Genomic DNA, 20,386 nt, shown 5'->3' with positions numbered 1-20,386 from the left:
AACTCTGACCAAACAATCAGCCACTCTACCTCAATAACCCAACCATGTGTAGGAAAATTTGATGCAACTTTCAAGTCCAGTGCACTCTAGACTTGGATATTTCATTGGGGGGCAGTGTTTTGTGAATAGTCCACCGACACCTAAACCTATTGGGCTCCCACGACGACCCAAGCTTATTATGAGAACTTCATTTCAGGGTCTAAGACCAGGGTTGGGTCAGGTTATAGATTTCAACTCAACCTCACTGCTGCAAAATCAGGTACACGTTAAAGCTTTTAGTCCCATGCATATCAAGCAAATGAAACTATGAAAGGTTTGAGCCAAGAACCACTTATGTAAAGTTGCAGTCAAGAAAGGTCTAAACACAGGCAGTTGGCCGATGAGCATAGAGCAAACTATTCTTTCACCTTTTACTAAAGAATACCATGTGCTCATTGTATAAAGCAGAATACTCCTATTTTTTAAGGGATTTCCTTTCAGAATCCCACCAACTCAAGCTAAAATGTTGCTAATGGAGAAGTGTTTATATGCAACTTTCAGTACTTTGATGCTGCTAGTGTGTGATATCAATAGAATTACTTTGCAATTGTTTTATGAAAACTCATAAACTGCAGATAATGTGATAAACATGTGCGGGTACACAAACATTGTCTCACTGATAGTCGATCACCCCTCTTTGGGTCATGGACATTTTGGTTGTAATCAACTAAGTCGAATTAACCTCTCCTTAGTCCTTTTCTCACTTCATGAATTAGTCATGATCAACTAAGAGTCATGATCAATTGTATTGAGCAAAAAGAAAAAATTACAATTCATTTCTTGCATCATCCCCATGGATACGACATACAAAAAAGAAGTCCGTTGATAATAATGATTCTATCCATGGAGGAACCAACATTGAGTACGCCTAGATGAACCAAATAAACACACAAAAATACATGAATTGAGACAATGTGGACTAACAGTACAAACTAAGAAAAAAATTGTATAAGTAGGCCAACAACACTTACCATTATCAAAGACCAAGTGTGTGGTTAAGCTAAGTTCTTGAAGCAATGTTGATGATCAATTGACACTGGTTGAAGACATGAGAGAAAGAGAGATTTGTAGACCTTTCTAAGTCTACAAACCCATAAATCCATAATAAATAGTCAGAAACAACAACAGAGTGCTTAAGAAGGTACGACTTACGAGAATTCCATGAAATACAACAGACTTTATCTAGTATGTTCAATATTTACCTGAGTAAACCACTTATGAAATCTTGTAGCATTATCTGTCGGCTCACCATCGCCATATCTAAAATTTTAGGCAAAATCGTGTATGTGCACCTCAATTAGTAAATTAAAAATGACATTTGGAACGTTAAAAAAAAAGAGAATACAGTTTCATCAAAAAATTAGCACAATAAGGATTTAAGCTTACGTGGCCACCATGAAAAATGCCAACGTCTCTTTCTTTAATTTCTCCTCATATATATCATCATTAGCTGCATAATCATCCTAACGAAAATACGCATAATTAAAGAATGACACGGCAAACTTTTAACAGATTTGACATCCCATAGAGATAGACAAAATACATGTAAGACATACCAGGTCAACTACTTAGACAATTGTTTTTTCGTACCTAGCCTTAATCTCTTCTGCCAATGCCTGTCACAAAAAGTGATTCAACAACATATACATAGTATTATTCTTATTTTTTATGAGCAAACTTGGAAGTGATTGGTAATAGAGAATGAAGATGGTTGTGAACCTAAATCAAATATATCATTCTACTAACAATCATAACCTATACTAACATTCGCCATTGCCACCTCCATATTTTTGAAGAAAATAATAGGTCAAACAAAATTTTCAATTTGAGTCCACTATACAATATACTACTACGCCAGTAATAAAACATCCGAATTCCAAATTCAATTTACATACCAATTCAAATGTCATAAAATTCAACTACAACTGAATTATCAGATAACAAATGTAAACTGATAATTTAAAGCTTTATATACAACAATTGGGGTTTCCCTATTGTTGCTCAACAATCAAAGATTCCTATAAAAATTTACTACAATTCATTCTGGATTGCGAAATGAACATAACAAAATCCTCAAACTAATAATTCACAAAATAATAATAATAAAAAATATATAGCAATCCCCCATCATTCATTCAATCAAAATAGACACTAATTCTTCCAAATTTTCATCAAAATATAACTAAAATTGCATAAAAATCCAAACTTTATTCACAGTTAGACCAAAAACCCTTGACGACCAAAATTAATGGAGTGGTGTAGGTACAGACATATCCATTCTGCATCAATTCAGTAATGATAAACCAAGGGAAAGAATATTTGGATGGCAAACTTTACTGAATAAGTCAACATCATTCTGTAATTCCAGTTCAAAATTCAAAGGAAATTACATAAAGCAAATAAGCATTATGATAGATGCAAATGAGAAAAAAAAATTAAGTTTACCTCAGATTCCGTTGCTACATCCTGCCCACCACCATTCATTTTCAATTTGAATCCTATATCCAAAAAGCATTATTAAACAATTTCAATGGAAGTCTGACGTACTGAAGTCTCATCAAAATAGTGAAGTAGGCAAAAAATGAGATAAGTATATTTAAACCAAACAAGAGCTTACCCTGATCAATGGTATTGACGCTTTCACCAATTATGCTGATAATTCTTCGTTCACCACACCTCTTGAATTTAGTCCACGATAAAGGTTTTCCTTCTTTCTCTATGAAACATGTAGGGAGGATGGTCACTCTGCCAAGGGTGCATCTCAGTGACATGCTACGGAAACTCCATCATTGTTTAAACATGTCTAAATTACTCTGACAAATGATTAGAAGAATCTTATCCTTTTTTTGCTATAAATCATTGAGCTCAGTAATGGAGATTGTGTATACAATCTAATCATTGAGCTAGAGAGTGTGTGTTCCCTATTTTAATCTACAAATATTAGTATTCCCGTCCACAATAATGAATGGTTATTGGAACTATTTTTAATTCATTATTGTATTAAATTGTAATATCAGCACAATAATTGTTTTCATTAGCGTTCTATGTAGAGTAACTACACTAATAACAATCTACTAATAATAATGTATTTACAATATAATGAAAATCGTTTTCTGTGGAAACTATTGTTTTTAGCAATTTAGTTTTTTGTCTCATATTTTTTCGTAATTAGCTATAGGTGTTTATGAAAAGTTGGAAAATTTGTGAAACTCTAGATGGGATTGTTTCCTTCTTCATATCATATTTTTTTTTCGTAATTAGTAATAGAGTTTAGAAAAAACTGGAGTCTCTATGAGTGCTCCAATTGTCTGATCTTTCTATATTGGTCAAAGAGATTTACAAATATTGGAGACTCTGTGAAAGCTCAAACGTCCACTGGGTTGAGAAATATCCACCCTCAATATTGTAACTTACGATTATTTAGTAATTACTTTTTATTATTGTGTCGTCTAATTACACACTTCAATCTCCAAGCACAACTAATCTAATCATTTGCCGGAACGTAGATTAGTGTAGGGGTTACTGGAAATACCTGTAATTGAAATTGTAATTACAAATATTTTACGGATATTAGAAATATAAACGTATTAGAAATTGTAATATCGGCTTTCTAATAGTTTATAGAGTTTATTGTAGTAGGGTAATAGTGGTTATTAGATATATCCACAGTTCTTGAATGTAAAATAGCTAATATAATTAACGGGAACCCGTTAGTTTGATGCAGTTGCATCCACTTTCCAATTTTCTGTTAACTTTTCTTTGGGGTTAGTTTGATGCAGTTTGATGTTGTTTTCGATTACCTGTTAATTATTCTTTGAGGTTAGTTTGATGCATTTGTATCCAGTTTCCGAGTTCCCGTTAATTATTCTTTAAGGTTTGTTGAATGCATTTGCATCCAGTTTCCGATTGTCTGTCAATTATTCTTTGAGGTTAATTAGTTCAATGCACTTGTATCCAGTTCCTGGTTTCCCGTTAATTATTCTTTGAGGTTAGTTCATTGTAGTGTTACATCCAGTTTTCGATTTCCCGTTAATTATTCTATGAGGTTAGTTCATTGCAGTGTTGCATCCAGTTTTTGATTTACCATTAATTATTCTTTGAGGTTAGTTCATTACATTTGCATCCAATTTTCAATTTTCATCCCACTAATTATTTTTTGAGATTAGCTCAATGCATTTGTATCAAGTTTCTGATTTCCCGTTAATTATTCTTTGAGGTTAGTTCATTAGATTTGCATCCAATTTTCAATTTTCATCCCATTAATTATTTTTTGAGAATTGCTCAATGCATTTGTATCAAGTTTCTGATTTCCCGTTAATTATTCTTTGAGGTTAGTCGATGCATTTGCATCCAGTTTCCGATTTCCCATTAATTATCCTTCGAGGTTAGTTAGCTGGATTTGCATCCAGTTTCCGATATCATGTTAATTATTCTTTGGTTCAGTGCAGTTGCATCCAGCTTCTAATTTCCCGTTAATTATTCTTTGAGGTTAGTTAAATTAATTTGGATCCAATTTCCAATTTCACGTCAATTATTCTTTGAGGATAGTTTGATGCATTTGCATCCAATTTTTTATTTCCCGTTAATTATTTCTTTGAGGTTAGTTTATGCAGTTGCATCTAGTTTTTGATTTCCCGTTAATTATTCTTTGAGGTTAGTTTAATGCATTTTTATCTAGTTTTTGATTTCTCGTTAACTTTTCTTTGGCGTTAGTTCAATACAGGTGCATCTAGTTTCCAATTTTCCACTAATTATTCTTTGAGGTTAGCTCGATGCATTTGCATCAAATTTTCGATTTCCCATTAATTATTCTTTTAGGTTAGTTCAATGCAATGTTGCATCCAATTTCCGATTTCCAGTTAACTATTCTTTAAGGTTTCTTCAATGCATTTGCATCAAGTTTCCGATTTTCCATTAATATTCTTTGACGTTGGCTGGTTCAATGCATTTGCATCCAATTTTCCGATTTTACATTAATAACTCTTTGAGATTAGTTCGATGCATTTACATCCAGTCTCCTATTTTTAGTTACCCTTTAATTATTTTTTGAGGTTAGTTTATTGCAGTGTTGCATCCAGTCTCCGATTTCCCGTTAATTATTCTTTAAGGTTAGTTCGATGCACTCACATCCATTTCCCGGCTACCCATTAATTTTTCTTTGAGGTTTGTTCAATGCATGCAGTGTTGCATCCATTTTCCTATTTCCCGTTAATTATTCTGAGTTAGTTCAATGCAGTGTTGCATCCATTTTCTGATTTCTCTTTAATTATTCTTTGAGGTTAGTTCAATATTGTTGCATCGAACTTGCGATTTCTCATTATTATCCTATTTCCCGTTAATTATTCTTTGGGGTTGGTTCAATGCATTTGTGTTCAGTTTCTGATTTCCTGATAATTATCAAAGTTGCAGGTGTGTAATACCAACTTCTATTTATCATTATGTACAATCTTCAAAGTAGATAATAAGAATGTTCATCATTTGCTAATTCATGTTAGCACGTAAAGAGCATGAGCACTAATATGTTTATTGATTAAATGAACCTTTTTCAAAAAAAACTCAGATACTCCTCTTCATGGTTTAATATTTGAAAACCATCGGAGACAAATGTGGGATGTGGTCCGTGATAGAAGGCAAATAAATACTTAATTTACTAATAGTGCAATTACAAAAAAAGTCACTCTTAAAAACATGAAAATTTCAAAACAAACCTGTGATAAAAATTTCAATTTTGTTATACGAAAGAAATCTATTATTTAGAACCCCATCACAAATTAAAGTGAAGTAAAGCATAAGAAAGAGTCGAATTAACACTGAATCACAACATCACTCTATATTAGAAATGAATTCAGACTGCAACACTAACAAAAACAAAAAGTTGGATAAGTTGCCTCTAAATATATATTAGCTGCTCTGTATAGTCCATCATCAATAACTCGGGCATAGTCAAGCAAGATTGCAATGATAGCAATGAATTTCTGTAGATCTAGATATGGATCAGGTGCAATTTCCACTAGATAAGCATCAATTAGTCGTCCAACCTTCAGGACTGAGCCATGACTTGGAGAACCAAGACCTTCAAATTCATACCCAAAATGTGATGCTTTTTTAGATTCTTCATCTTCGATTTGTTGCAAAAGAAACCAAGTGCTAAGAAATCCTTCCTTTTGTAATTGTAAGTGGAACGAAAGTACCAATGAAGTAGCTTAAGGCTAACAAAAATATAGTAAAGCAACGCATGTGAAAGAAAATCAGCATTATATTATATTAATAGCACACCTGAATCTAAGAACATACAAAACAATCAGGTTAGAAAATCAATCAAACGTACCCAACTGGGTCGAAAAACGCAGTACCAACTGCTTTAACTTTAAGATACTTTAAACATTAACTTGTGAACGAAAAAATCGGGGAAACCGACTCCCACAAAATTTAAGAAATATCAAATATGAATTATGTTGTGTGCCTGAACTTCAATTTTAAGAAAATAAATCCATATGAGCATATTACTCAACTATTATGGTACATGCTCATGGAACCTTTTGGTTTCCCTCAAGTATGTATATATCATGTAGGTTTACATCATTTGCATGAACTCTAATACTACATTATTACAATATTTGGTTTTTTACATTCATAGGATTAACCGCAATTAGAAAGTAGAACTCCAATAACCAGTGGCTTTTGTTAGTTAGAATGTAATGCTGACAATTGATTGACAAATTGTCTATCATTTGGACACTATGATATCAATATGGGATCGTGTGTGGAAACTCCTGAAACATAGTTTGTAACTGACGAAGAAACAAAATTAAAGTTCCAACTGGAGAAGTGAGCTGCAATCGCAAAGCTCGTTCCCTTTCTCTGCGCGCACATTAAGCTAGTGCATATCGATTTGGTCGTTCAATAATGGAAGAGCAATTTACAGTCATGACTTCATGTGGCAGTGGATGTTAGTTTTGTTATTGGGAGTAATGTTGGAGTTACAATCATCTCTGCTCTCTGACGTCTTATTTGCGATTGTGGTGTTTTACTAAGACAAAGTCTGCTCCGAAATAGAATCCTGAAGAATCTATAGTGGCAGTAGATTTAAAACCAGTATGCTTTTATTTCACTTGAGTTGAAGTTATACAAAAGAAAACTAAGTCTGGATAGTGGGTAGACCTCAATTTGTGCTGCCCTTTGCGTTGGAATGTACTCTTGAACCATTTCTCGATTCACTACCGCTGGTGTTTCACAATCCATGTTTAACTTATGGATTAAATTTTAATCAATTTGGGTGATTGTTTGCATCAGCATACTAAAACCTGAGAACCTTAGATTATATGTTGAGACCAAAACAATAAGGATTAAATCATGAATGAACATTTAGTTTAGGAATCTTACCACCGCCCGGCCGAGCGTTTGTGTTACCTTAGAACTAAAACCCAATAAAGTTGTTATCTTTAAACTAAAAAACCAAGCAAGGGAAAACATCATATGATAAATCCATTCTGGCTTAACACAAAACATCCTTAAAAAACAACACTAACCTTGTATCTCTAATGCAAAACATCATCACAAAACAACACTGACCTTCGCTGAGGCAATCAATTTTTTTTCTTTCTCTATGTGTTCTTTCCCAAGGAAAACTGACCTGTCATTCTGGAAATGGAAGCAAGGCGTAACAGAAAATAGTTTTATAAAGTAATGAATGACACACCAACTATGACAAAAGCAGTTAGAGGAGAGAATCTCAACACAAAAAAGGTGTGGTTGGAATTTTTTTCTAACATTTCTTGATACACATGTGATTGAGGTAGGGACTATGGTGGGGTATTCAATTTGAATAGAGACACAGGAAAAAGTCCGACTTGTGTAAATAATTTTTCAAATAACTTTCATTGTCTGGAACAATACATTGTGTATAGAATGCACGAAATGTGGCTCAAAACAGAACCCTGTGCATTGAAAAGCGATGATATGTTTTTAGGTTTTTTTTGGTAGGAACATGATGTCCGTGGCTTTGATACGGATGGGAGTTGGTATATGCTTTGAACTGTGGAATAATTTCTTTATGCATTAGTAACTGTGGAATGATCTAACATTTGTTGCATAGTGTTTTCTTTATACATTAGTAACTGTGGCATGATCTGACATCTGTTGCACAGTACATGGAAATCATGCTGTGTTTTATTGTATAGATTTGTCTTTTTTTTTATATATTTTTTTATTATTGCGTGCCTTGCGCTTAAGGCACAAAAAGGGTGTTGCGCCTTAATGCCTTGACTACACTGGTTAGACCAAAAACACCAAATTTTTATTCTCAAAATTTCATTATGTTTGGAAAAGAAAGAGGTGGACATGAGAAACAAATTGTAATCCCCACTTTCATTTTTTTATAATAGAGAGAGAGTTAGGGAGATGGTTTATTACTTTTGTGTGTTGACCGGGATTCACTACCCACAAACTTAACTTTCTTTTTCCAGTTTTCACTCTCCACGTGTACAGTCCGCTTAAGAACATGACTGATACAAAGAGTATTTTATCGGTATACTTCCTCAGACATATATATAGTAGTGAGTGATAATCGTAAATTTGTTGTTATGTCTGCAAGACACAACATTAGACTTACACTTGTATCAATACTTTTAGGGGTGTGCATAAAACCGGCTGAACCGACAAAACCGATCGAATTGAACCGGTCAGTTTTGGGTCGGTTAAGTTTATAAGTCGGTTCAGTTCGGTTAAGTATATTTGAAAACTGATAGGGTCAGTTTGATCATCGGTTTAATTAGTCCCAAACCTGACCCAAACCGACTTGCTATATATATTTAATTGATTTAATTTAAAAATATGTAAAAACTGGTCGGTTAACATCGGTTAAACCGTAATCCAGTCAATTCGGTTCGGGTATCGGTTCGGTTATAAGAAAATATAAACCGATTGGGTCGGTTTGGTTGTCGGTTTAGACCCAAACCCGACCCGAACTGACCCATGCACACCCCTAAATATTTTGCTCACAAATTTATATTCTCGTATAACTTGAGCAATAATTCGTACCCATACCTAAACATTTGAGCATGTTATAACAATAGAGCTGAAATATTATCTTGGGAAACTTTGAGGTGAGAAAGATTTTTATAGAAACTTTTACACTATACGTGAATTCTTTTTACCCATTAATTAACTTACAAATTACGTAAACTCAACTTTTAAACACTTACACAAAAAGATTTAAGAGAGAGAGAAGTGTGGAGAGTTAAATCCACTTATGTTAAAAGCAACTACCATTTCTAATTAAAGACTTCTTCACTGCATTTCTAACCCTTCTTGGGTTCATAGACAAACCCAAAGATGATTCAAGTTTCGATCCCTAACACGATGAACTCATTTATGAGAACATGCACCATGTTAGCATGAGGAATTGAAGTGATATTTCATCGCCTAGTTTTACTCTACACCAACCGTCCAAAATTCAAGGCATGTTACTACTAGGGAGTAGCACACGTGACTAGCCCTAGTGTCACTTCGCTCGTGCGCGCTACTCTATCTTGCATTCTAGACTCCAAACTTAGTCGTACACTATCATTTTGTGCTAAGATGTAAATTAAAACTTGTTTTACTTAAGCAAATGACTCTTGTCCCCATAAATGGAACATGTTCCTCACATGAGCATCATTAATGCTCCACAAGGGAGGGTTTAACTCATGATCCAAGGAAATCAAATGGCTAAAAACTAAAAGAGAAGAAGAAGAAGAAGAAGGATATTTATTTTATTCTACTATGGAGAGGACTCCATTAATAACTTACAAGCTTTCTTTAAAAAAAAAAAAAAAAAACATGATATGATACGTATGAAAACTAACTATGAATGAAATGGAAAAATGAGTGCAAAACATGAGTGCTCTATCCATTCTCTAAAGAGTAAGTGAATGCTCTCTCCACTTCCAATTTTTCATTCCTTCTTTTGTGCAAATTGTATTTGATTCCACATTGGTGGGTAAAGGTGGACTTTTGCAACTTCACGTATTTACACAAAGCGCTCGCCGCACTGACCGTTTTAACAATTTACTTGTCGAATTTGGAGTCCAGAATTAGAAGATATGATCGTTAGAAGTTCTACAACTTTTTTGCACCGTTGTCCTGAGTTGACTCGGAAATGATCAGTGTTGAGTCCACGGGCTTTGTTATGGCCTTTTAAAACTTCAAATGGGCTGAGAGATAAGACTTTAGGTTCAAACACTATTCTGTATATCGTTTTTCATGCTAAAACGCAGGTTTGGCTAGAAGTTCGTCGTTAACTACTGAAACATGTGAAAGCACAAAAATAAAATTAATTTACTTTTATTAAACACTTAATAAGCAAAATGTACAAAGTACTATATATTTTTTTTTGCAATTTAAGTATTATACTTTTTTTTTGCATTGCAGTCATAGTTCGTGATTTTGAAATTATCAGAATTTCGAACGATTGAAAAAAGCTTAAACAATTAGCTTTACCCCCCAGTTCTTTCATCCAGAGGTTTACCCCCCCAAGAGCACACCACATCCAAGTCAACTGTTATCTTTTTGGTCAATGCATATAAAAAGACTTCATTGCCCTTTGCCCTTTTAATAGTTTTCTAGCTTTACCACCCCCCCCCCCCTTAACTTAGGCCAATTAGCTTTATCCCCAGGTTATTTCATCTAGAGGTTTACCCCCCAGAACTTAGGCCAATTAGCTTTACCCCCCTAGTTCTTTCATTTAGAGGTTTACCACCCCCCCAAGACCACAACACATCCAAGTCAATTGAGTTTGACTGTAATGTTTTGGTCAAGACAAATGAAAAGACTCTAATGCCCTTTTCTAGGTATAATTACATAAATACCTTGTGACTTTGGCAAATACAAAATTGGAATTCAAATCATCTATGGCACATGTCATGATCTTGTGAACTCTATCTGACAGCCATACACCACTCTAAGGGTGTGGATGTCATTTGATAAGGATTAGTATATAACAAAATATATGAAATATATAATTTATTTATTTATTGTATAAAATTATAAACTAATAATATAAAATTTTAATAACAAAATAATAATAATAAATGATAAATATATATATATATATATATATATATATATATATATATATATATATATATATATATTTATACTAGTTTTTATAGTGGTAAAATAAATTATTCAAAGCAAATAAAATTTTAATTAATTTTAATTTTTGGATCGGATATCCAATTCGGATATCCGAAATCGGATTCAGATAAATTTTTTAATATTCGTTGGATTCGGATACGGGTTCGGATATCGGTATAAATTTTCGGATTCGGATTCGGATATAGCCATATCCAAATCCGAACCTATCCGTTTGCACCCCTAGATGGTAGTGATGGTGTATAGCCGTCGGATATAGTTCACAAGACCGTGACATGTGTCCTAGATGATTTGAATTCTAATTTTGTATTTGCCAAAGTCACAGGGTATTTATGTAATTATACCTAGAAAAAGGTATTAGAGTCTTTTCATTTGTTTTGACCAAAAACATTACAGTCAAACTCAATTGACTTGGATGTGTTGTGTTCTTTGGGGGTGTGCTATACCTCTAAATGAAAGAACTAGGGGGGTAAAGCTAATTGGCCTAAGTTCTGGGGGGTAAACATCTAGATGAAAGAATTGGTGGGAGGGCTAATTGACCTAAGTTCTGGGGAGGTAAAGCTAGAAACTATTAAAAGGGCAAAGGGCAATGAAGTATTTTTATATGCATTGACCAAAAAGATAACAGTTGACTTGGATGTGGTGTGATCTGGGGGGGGGGAAATAATTTCCATCAGTATTCTGACCACTTTGTCGAAATTTGCAAGGTTCCAAATCTCATTTGAGCCGTTGATTCCACATCTTGGTCATCAATCTAACTACCAGACCTAATTGGAATTACTCTTTTTAAGTTATTTCTTCCACAAAACAATGGTGACTGGAAGAGGCACCACCACCATGGATAATCTTATTGTATCCTTATGAGGAAGATGGTGATGAATGGTAAGAATAGAATCGTGAGAGATCGATCACCTCTAGTTAGAGAAGGCAATGAAGATGGATTGAGAGTGAAAACAAGTTCATGAGATCACCTCTATTTATCATTACACACTTCTTCAATTTCATCTTCAATTACACACTTCTTCAATTTCATCTCTATCATTGATTTCTTTTTCAATTTCACAATCAGTAAATTTAGGATTCAAGAAATTGGGCTCCATACACTTTCTTTAGCGTGCTTTTTGTTTAGAGAAAGACCAATATTATCTTTTGATTCTACTCCAATTTTAACAACACGTCACTTTTTGGGTGTACTAACTGTTTTTAAAACTTCTTATTTATCCTTTTTACCCTCAAACTAACTGAGGGTAAAAAGTTCTTGACGTGCCTAAAGCCTATCATTGGCTTTTGTCATTAACCGCTAAAATCAGTGTGTGTTCCCTATTTTAATCTACAATATTGCATCATACGTTCAAGCACCCATTCGTAGGATGGATTTACTTAGAAAACACTATCACATGCTTTTTCTCACGTTTTTTATTTTCCTCTATTCTAAACACTCAAATGTAATTAAGAAAATAAAAGAATACTTGCATATTCTATAAAATATATTTGCTCAACAACTTGATTCTCCAACTGTTCACGAGATGTAATTCTTACCAAATGTTCGATGTTGCTACCACGGTATGGTCAAGGCACGTTAATGGGAACACAATATTTTTTCAAATCCCACGGTGTAGAACTTGAGATCTCTCATCTCTCTAAAAGCCTAAGCCTAAATAGCATTTGAGATATCTCTCTAAAAGCCTAAAGACTAATGTGTTTCCATTTTCAATGTGATTAAATATTGTAGACTACAAAAAAGCTTAACGGAAACTTCTAATTTGGATTTATGTTTTTATCGTAACATAAATAATTTTGTCTCTTTGATGATATATACCATATAGAGAATCATGCTTAATTTAATTTAATTTAATTTTTAATTTAATTTTTTAATGTCATGTTTGTAAAGACACTACATAAAAATCAATAGAAATTGGTATTACACCCAACCTTAGATAATTAAGGGGAAATCGAAAACTTGATACAAATGTTGAACTAATTATTAACGCACAATCGAAAATTGGTCTGGATGCAAATGCATTTACTAAACCACAAAGAATAATTAACGAGAAATCGAAAATTGGATGTAAGTGCATTGAATTAACCTCAACGAATAATTAACGAGAAATTGAAAACTCGATGCAAATACATCGAAACAAACTAACTTTGAAACATAATTAACACAAAATCGGTAGCTGGATACAAATGTATTGAACTAACCTCAAATAATAATTAATGGGAAATCAGAAACATGATGCAACTGCACTGAACTAATTAACCTTAGAGAATACTAAATTGCGGCGAATCGGTAACAGGATACAAATGCATTGAACTGCCATAAAAAAATTAATTAACAGGAAATCAGAAACTCGATGCAAATGCATTAAACTAACCTAAAAAAGAGTTAACATGAAATTGGGAACTAGATGCAACTGCATTCAACTAACCTCAGAATAATTAATGGAAAATCGAAAATTGGATGCAACTTAACTAACGTTATAAATTAATTAAGGGAAAATCAGAAACTGAGAGCAAATACATTGAACTAACCTCAATGAATAATTAACGAAAAATCGGAAACTGAATACAACTAAATCGAGCTAACCTCAAAGAATAATTAACTGAAAATAAGAATCTAGATGTAACTACATGAAACTAACATCAGAGATCGAATAATTAACATGAAATCGAAAACAGATGCAACTCTGTGAAACTAATTAACCTAAAAGGAAAATTAACGGGAAATCAAAATTTTAGATGCAAATGCATTAAACTTACCTCAATGAATAATTAATGGGAAATCGCAAAACGAAACAATCGAATCTAGAAGCAAATGTATTAAAGTAACCTCAAGGAATAAGAATGGGAAATCGAAAAATGGATGCAATTGCATTGAACTAACCTCAAAAAATAATTAACGGGAAATCGAAAATTTGATGCAAATGCATAAAACTAGCCTCAAAGAATAATTAACGCGAAATCAACAACTGGATGCAACTGTATCAAACTAACCTCATAGTATAATTAACGATATATCGGGAACTGGATGCAACGACATTGAACTAACCTCAAAGAATAATTAATGGGAAATCGGAAACTGGATGTAATTACTTAAAATTAACCTCAAAGAATAATTAATGGGAAATTAGGAACTGGATGCAAATGCATTGAACTAACCTAAAAAAAAAAAAAAAAAAAAAAAAAAAAAAAAAAAAAAAAAAAAACTCGGAAACTGGATACAACTACATGTAACTAACCTCAAAGAATAATTAACGGAAAATCGGGAACTGGATGCAAATGCATTGAACTAACCTAAAAAAAAATAAAAAAATAAAAAGGACTCAGAAACTGGATGCAACTACATGTAACTATAACCTCAAAGAATAATTAATGGAAAATCATAAATTATATGCAAATGCATTGAACTAACCTCATAGAATAAATAATTAACGGAAAATCAAAAACAGGATGCAAATGTATAGAACTAGCCTGCCTCAAAGAATAGTTAAAGTGAAATCTTAAACTAGACGCAAATGCATTGATCAAACTAACTTCAAAGAATAATTAACGAAAAATCTGAAACAGAATGCAAATGCATAGAACTAACCTCATAAAATATTTAACGGGAAATAAACAATTGGATGCAACTGTGTTGAGTTGACCTCATAGAATAAACAAGAACTCAGAAACTATTGAACTAATCGTACCTCAAAGAATAAATAACGAGAAATAAAAAACTACATGCAAATGCATGGAACTAGCCCCAAAGAATAATTAATGCGAAATTAATAAGTGGATACAATTGCATCATATCGAACTAACCTCATAATATAATTAACGAGAAATCGGAAACTGGATACAACAACATTGAACTAACCTAAAATAATTATTAATGGGAAACCAGAAATTGGATACAACTGCAAGGAACTAACCCCAAATAATAATTAACATGAAATTGGAAACTGGATGCAACTGCATGGAACTAACCTCAAAGAATAATTAATGGAAAATTGGAAATGGATGTAAATGCATCGAAATAACCTCAAAGAATAATTAACGTGAAATTAAAAATTGGATGTTGCTGCATAGATTTAACCTCAAAGAATAATTAATGGAAAATCGAAAATTGAATGCAAATGCATTGAACTAACCTCAAATAATAAATAACGGGAAATAAAAAAAACTATATGCAAGTGCATCGAGAACTAACCTCAAAGAATAATTAACGGAAAGTCGAAAACTGGGTGCAACTGTGTGGAACTAACATCAAAGAAGAATTAACATAAAATAGGGAACTGGTTGCAAATGCATTGAAATAACCTTAAAGAATATTTAACGGGAAATCGAAAATTGGATGGAACTGCATTGAATTAACCTCAGAGAATAATTCATGAAAAATTGGAAAGTGGATGCAAATTCATTGAACTAACCTCAAAACATAGTTATATATTATAGGAGTGGTAATGTCTCAACAACTAGTATTTTACAGTTAAAATGGTGTTTATTATATCATTTTTTATATGATTAAGAATGTCTTGCTATTTAAGTAGTTTCAATATAATCCTCGCCTCATTGGGCATTCTCACAAAAGTTTTTATCAAACTTCTATATTAATTGACAAAAAAAAAAAAAGTTTTTACGGAGTGTGGAATTTTCACGCTGCAAGAATTTTGGATGAGTGATCAATATATTATTCATATCTCATAGCTCAGCATAGTTGTTAATATTTATCATAATAATTTAATATATCGGCACCCGTTCGTAAGATGGGTTCCGTTATATTTTTATATAACCAATGATAGAGTAACCACTAATATTGAGGGTAAGTTCAAGCTAGAGAGTAATATTAGTAACCGCCGATATATTTGCCATTCATAGAACTTCGATTAAACTGCTTGGATTACAAGTATCTTTAAACGTAAACTGTTGCAACCATTTTCACAATTTTTTTTTATTTTTATAATTCTCGACTACTTGGTTAGATGCTGAAGGCGAACAATACAACTAATCTGACTTCATCAGCTGAACCCATTTGGGTTGCCTACGTACCCCCTTATCAAGGGATCAAGCTGCCCCGTAGTTCTCTCCTCTCTCCACTCTTTTCTATCTCACTCTTGGATTCTCCTCCTCTCTAGATGTCATCTCCTCCGGTTGTCTCCCTATTCTCCTCTCGTTGTCTCCTCATTCTGGCTCCTCTTCTCTAGGTTTCTCCTCCTCTTTCTCCTCCTCCCTGGATGTCGTCACCCTACTCATCTTCTCAAGATCTCTCCTCCTATTCCTCCTCCTCTCTGGCTGTCGTCTCCTTTGGCCGGCGTCTCCTCTAACCGTCGTCTCCTTTGGCCGCCGTTCCTATGGCCATCGTATCCTCCCTTCTCTGCTCTAGATATCTCCTCCTCTCTTCCTCCTCATCTCGGGACATCATCTCCCTACTCCTCCTCTCCCGTGTCATCCTCCTCCGCCGTCGTCTTCTCCCTTCTCTGCTATAGATATCTCCTCCTCTCTTCCTCCTCATCTCGGGACATCATCTCACTACTCCTCCTCCAATCTGGCCGTCATCTCCCCTGGCCTTCATCTTTTCCCTTCTCTGCTATAGATATCTCCTCCTCTCTTCTTTCTCATCTCGGGACATCATCTCCCTACTCCTCCTCCCCTCTCTGGCTGTCGTCTCCCTTCTCTTCGTCTCTAGATCTCCCCTCTTATTCCTCATCCTCTCTGGCTGTCATCTCATCTGGATGTCGTCTCTTTTGGCTGGCGTCTCCTCTGACCGTCGTCTCCTTTGGCCGTCGTTCCTATGGCCGTCGTCTCCTCCCTTCTCTACTCTAGATATCTCCTCCTTTCTTCCTCCTCATCTCGGGACATCATCTCCCTACTCCTCCTCTCTGGCCGTCGTCTCCTTTGGCCATCGTCTCCTCTGGCCGTCGTCTTCTCCCTTCTCTGCTATAGATATCTCCTCCTCTCTTCCTCCTTATCTCGAGACATCATCTCCCTACTCCTCCTCTCTGGCCGTCGTATCCTCTAGCCGTCGTCTTCTCCCTTCTCTGCTATAGATATCTCCTCCTCTCTTCCTCCTTATCTCGAGACATCATCTCTCTACTCCTCCTCTCTGGCCGTCGTCTCCTCTGGCCGTCGTCTTCTCCCTTCTCTACTATAGATATCTCCTCCTCTCTTCTTCTTTATCTCGGGACATCATCTCACTACTCCTCCTCCTCTCTGGCTGTCATATCCTCTGGCCGTCGTCTTCTCCCTTCTCTGCTATAGATATCTCCTCCCCTCTTCCTCCTTATCTCGAGACATCATCTCCCTACTCCTCCTCTCTGGCCGTCGAATCCTCTGGCCCTCGTCTCCTCTGGCCGTCGTCTTCTCCCTTCTCTGTTATAGATATCTCCTCCTCTCTTCCTCCTTATCTCAAGACATCATCTCCCTACTCCTCCTCTCTGGCCGTCGTCTCTCTTCTCCTCTTCTCTAGATCTCCCCTCCTCTTCCTCCTCCTCTCTGGCCGACGTCTCCATACTCCCCTTCTCTAGATTTCCCCTCCTCTTCCTCCTCCTCTCTGGCCGACATCTCCTCTGGCCGTCGTCTCCACCTACTCTGGTTGTCTCCTCCCTCCTCCTCCCCTCCACCTTTCTCTTTTCTCTCTCTGGTGCCTCTTTCCTCCATTTTTTCTTTTTTCCTTCTCCTCCTCTTTCTCCTCTCCAGTTCTCTTCCCCTCACTTTTATATCTCCTCCTTAGGTTTACCTCATGGGACCTAGTAGGGTCTTGGGCCTATTCTCTGGGCCCAATACCTACAAAGGCCCATCTTATGAAAATGGCTATTACATTTGCCCTCCTCGGGTTCCTGATTGATGACGACGGCGGACCCGAGAAGTCTCTGAACTTCATTGTCTCTCCCTCTGAACTCTAGATATCCGCAGTATCTTGAGACTGTCTGCAGTCTTCTTCTCCTCAGGACGTTCATTTCCATGTACTCTGCTACTGGATCATATGGCTGCAAGGTACTTAGTCCCTCTTTCTGCTATTAGATCTTCTTATAGAATTCACTACCATTCCTCGAAGTGTCTCTTTCCCGTGGCACTCTCTTCACCATCAATTATCATGTCCGTGAAGTGTCTCAATCCATCGGTTCTCGTTCATATACCTCATTAACGTATCCACGAAGGGTCTCATCCCCTTCGCTCTCACTCTTCAACTCAATACAATGCCCATGATGTGTCTCAACTTAACCCAGCTAGCACCTTTCACATAGAACTCCCTACCATGTCAGTGGAACGCCTCACCCCAGCCACCAGCTCTCCTTCTCGAAACTCACTACCATGTCCGCGGAGTGTCACACATCAGCCACCATCTCTCCTTTAGATAACTCACCACTATGTCCAGGATTAATGTCTCAGCCACCATAAGCTCTCATTCCGCGATTACTACTACTATCCGGCGAGTGTCTCCTCGACCACCATCTCTCCTTCATAAAACTTCGCCACTATGTCCTTGGCGGTGTTTCAGCCCGACCATTAACTTTCCTTCACATAACTTCGCTCTATGTCGTGGGGTGTCTCGCCTCGGCCACCATGCATCTCTCCCTCGGAAAACTCGCCACTATGTCCGGAGTGTCTCAGCCCCCGCATAAACTCTCCTTCCGGAACTTACTACTGTGTGGGTCTCAGTGCCTCGACCACCATGCATCTCTCCCTCGGAAAACTCGCCACTATGTCCGCAGAGTGTCTCACCCTTTCATAGAACTCAACATTGTATCTGCCAAGGCTCTCTTCCCCTTTGCACTTACTCATGGAGCACGATATCTCTTCCACAAAGGGCCTCATCCCCTCTATTTCTCTTTTGTCGAACTCAATAGTATCATTCCTTCTAGATATGTTGCTTGCTCCCAATTGCAATTTGGAACTCGGCTCGGCGGAGGGCTTATCCCCTATTTGTCTACGCTCTAGAATGGAGTCTGATGAGGGGCAACTCAGCTTGCCCCATGTTTGATTCGGATCTCATCTCCGCGGAGGGCTCATCCCCCCCGCTGTCTTTGCTCAGGAGTGGAGTCTGATGAGGGGCAACTCCGCTTGCCCCAAGGCTTGACTCGGATCTCATGTCCATATATCCTATCCCGCTCGAGGCTTGGACCGCGAGGGTTTGGGACAGCTGCCGCCCCCCACGCCAGCGTTGTTTGGACCGCGGTCCGCGGATCCTATCCCGCTTCGAAGCCGGATCGCCCGGTTCGGGACAGCTCGCCTTTGCCACACGTTGTTTGGACCGCGAGGGTCCACGGAGGCTCATCCCCGCACTCACTTTCGGGCGGTCGCGAACTATATCGAGGGATAGCTTCGTCTTGTCCCCACAGGGCGAGGCGCCATTTGTTGCAACCACTTTTCACAATTTTTTTTTTTTTATAATTCCTCCTCCTACTTGGTTAGATCTTTGAAGGCGAACAATACACCTAATCGACTTCATCGGTGAACCCATTTGGGTTGCCTACGTACCCCCTTATCGAGGGATCAAGCTGCCCCGTAGTTCTCTCCTCTCTCCACTCTTTTCTATCTCACTCTTGGATTCTCCTCCTCTCTAGATGTCATCTCCTCCGGTTGTCTCCCTATTCTCCTCTCGTTGTCTCCTCATTCTGGCTCCTCTTCTCTAGGTTTCTCCTCCTCTTTCTCCTCCTCCCTGGATGTCGTCACCCTACTCATCTTCTCAAGATCTCTCCTCCTATTCCTCCTCCTCTCTGGCTGTCGTCTCCTTTGGCCGGCGTCTCCTCTAACCGTCGTCTCCTTTGGCCGCCGTTCCTATGGCCGTCGTATCCTCCCTTCTCTGCTCTAGATATCTCCTCCTCTCTTCCTCATCTCGGGACATCATCTCCCTACTCCTCCTCTCTGGCCGTCGTCTTCTCCCTTCTCTGCTATAGATATCTCCTCCTCTCTTCCTCCTCATCTCGGGACATCATCTCACTACTCCTCCTCCTCTCTGGCCGTCTTATCATCTGGCCGTCATCTCCCCTGGCCTTCATCTTTTCCCTTCTCTGCTATAGATATCTCCTCCTCTCTTCTTTCTCATCTCGGGACATCATCTCCCTACTCCTCCTCCCCTCTCTGGCTGTCGTCTCCGCCTCTTCGTCTCTAGATCTCCCCTCTTATTCCTCATCCTCTCTCGCGTTGCTCTCTCATCTAGGCTATCCGTCTCTTTTTGGCCCGGCTCTCCTCGGCCGTCGTCTCCTTTGGCTGCCGTTCCTATGGCCGTCGT

At 36.9% G+C, this 20,386-nt stretch overlaps 1 non-coding gene across 1 annotated transcript; it reads left to right on the top strand.

Annotated features, from left to right (window-relative positions):
- Nucleotides 1-371: 371 nt before the first annotated feature.
- Nucleotides 372-486, top strand: LOC147479857 (U5 spliceosomal RNA). Its single transcript, XR_015207067.1, has one exon. It is a non-coding gene; the product is annotated as a U5 spliceosomal RNA (small nuclear RNA).
- Nucleotides 487-20,386: the final 19,900 nt, after the last annotated feature.

The sequence above is a fragment of the Coptis chinensis genome, chromosome 8 (assembly GCF_015680905.1).
Source record: "Coptis chinensis isolate HL-2020 chromosome 8, ASM1568090v1, whole genome shotgun sequence".
Lineage (NCBI taxonomy): Eukaryota > Viridiplantae > Streptophyta > Magnoliopsida > Ranunculales > Ranunculaceae > Coptis > Coptis chinensis.
This window is presented reverse-complemented; position numbering and strand designations above follow the sequence as displayed.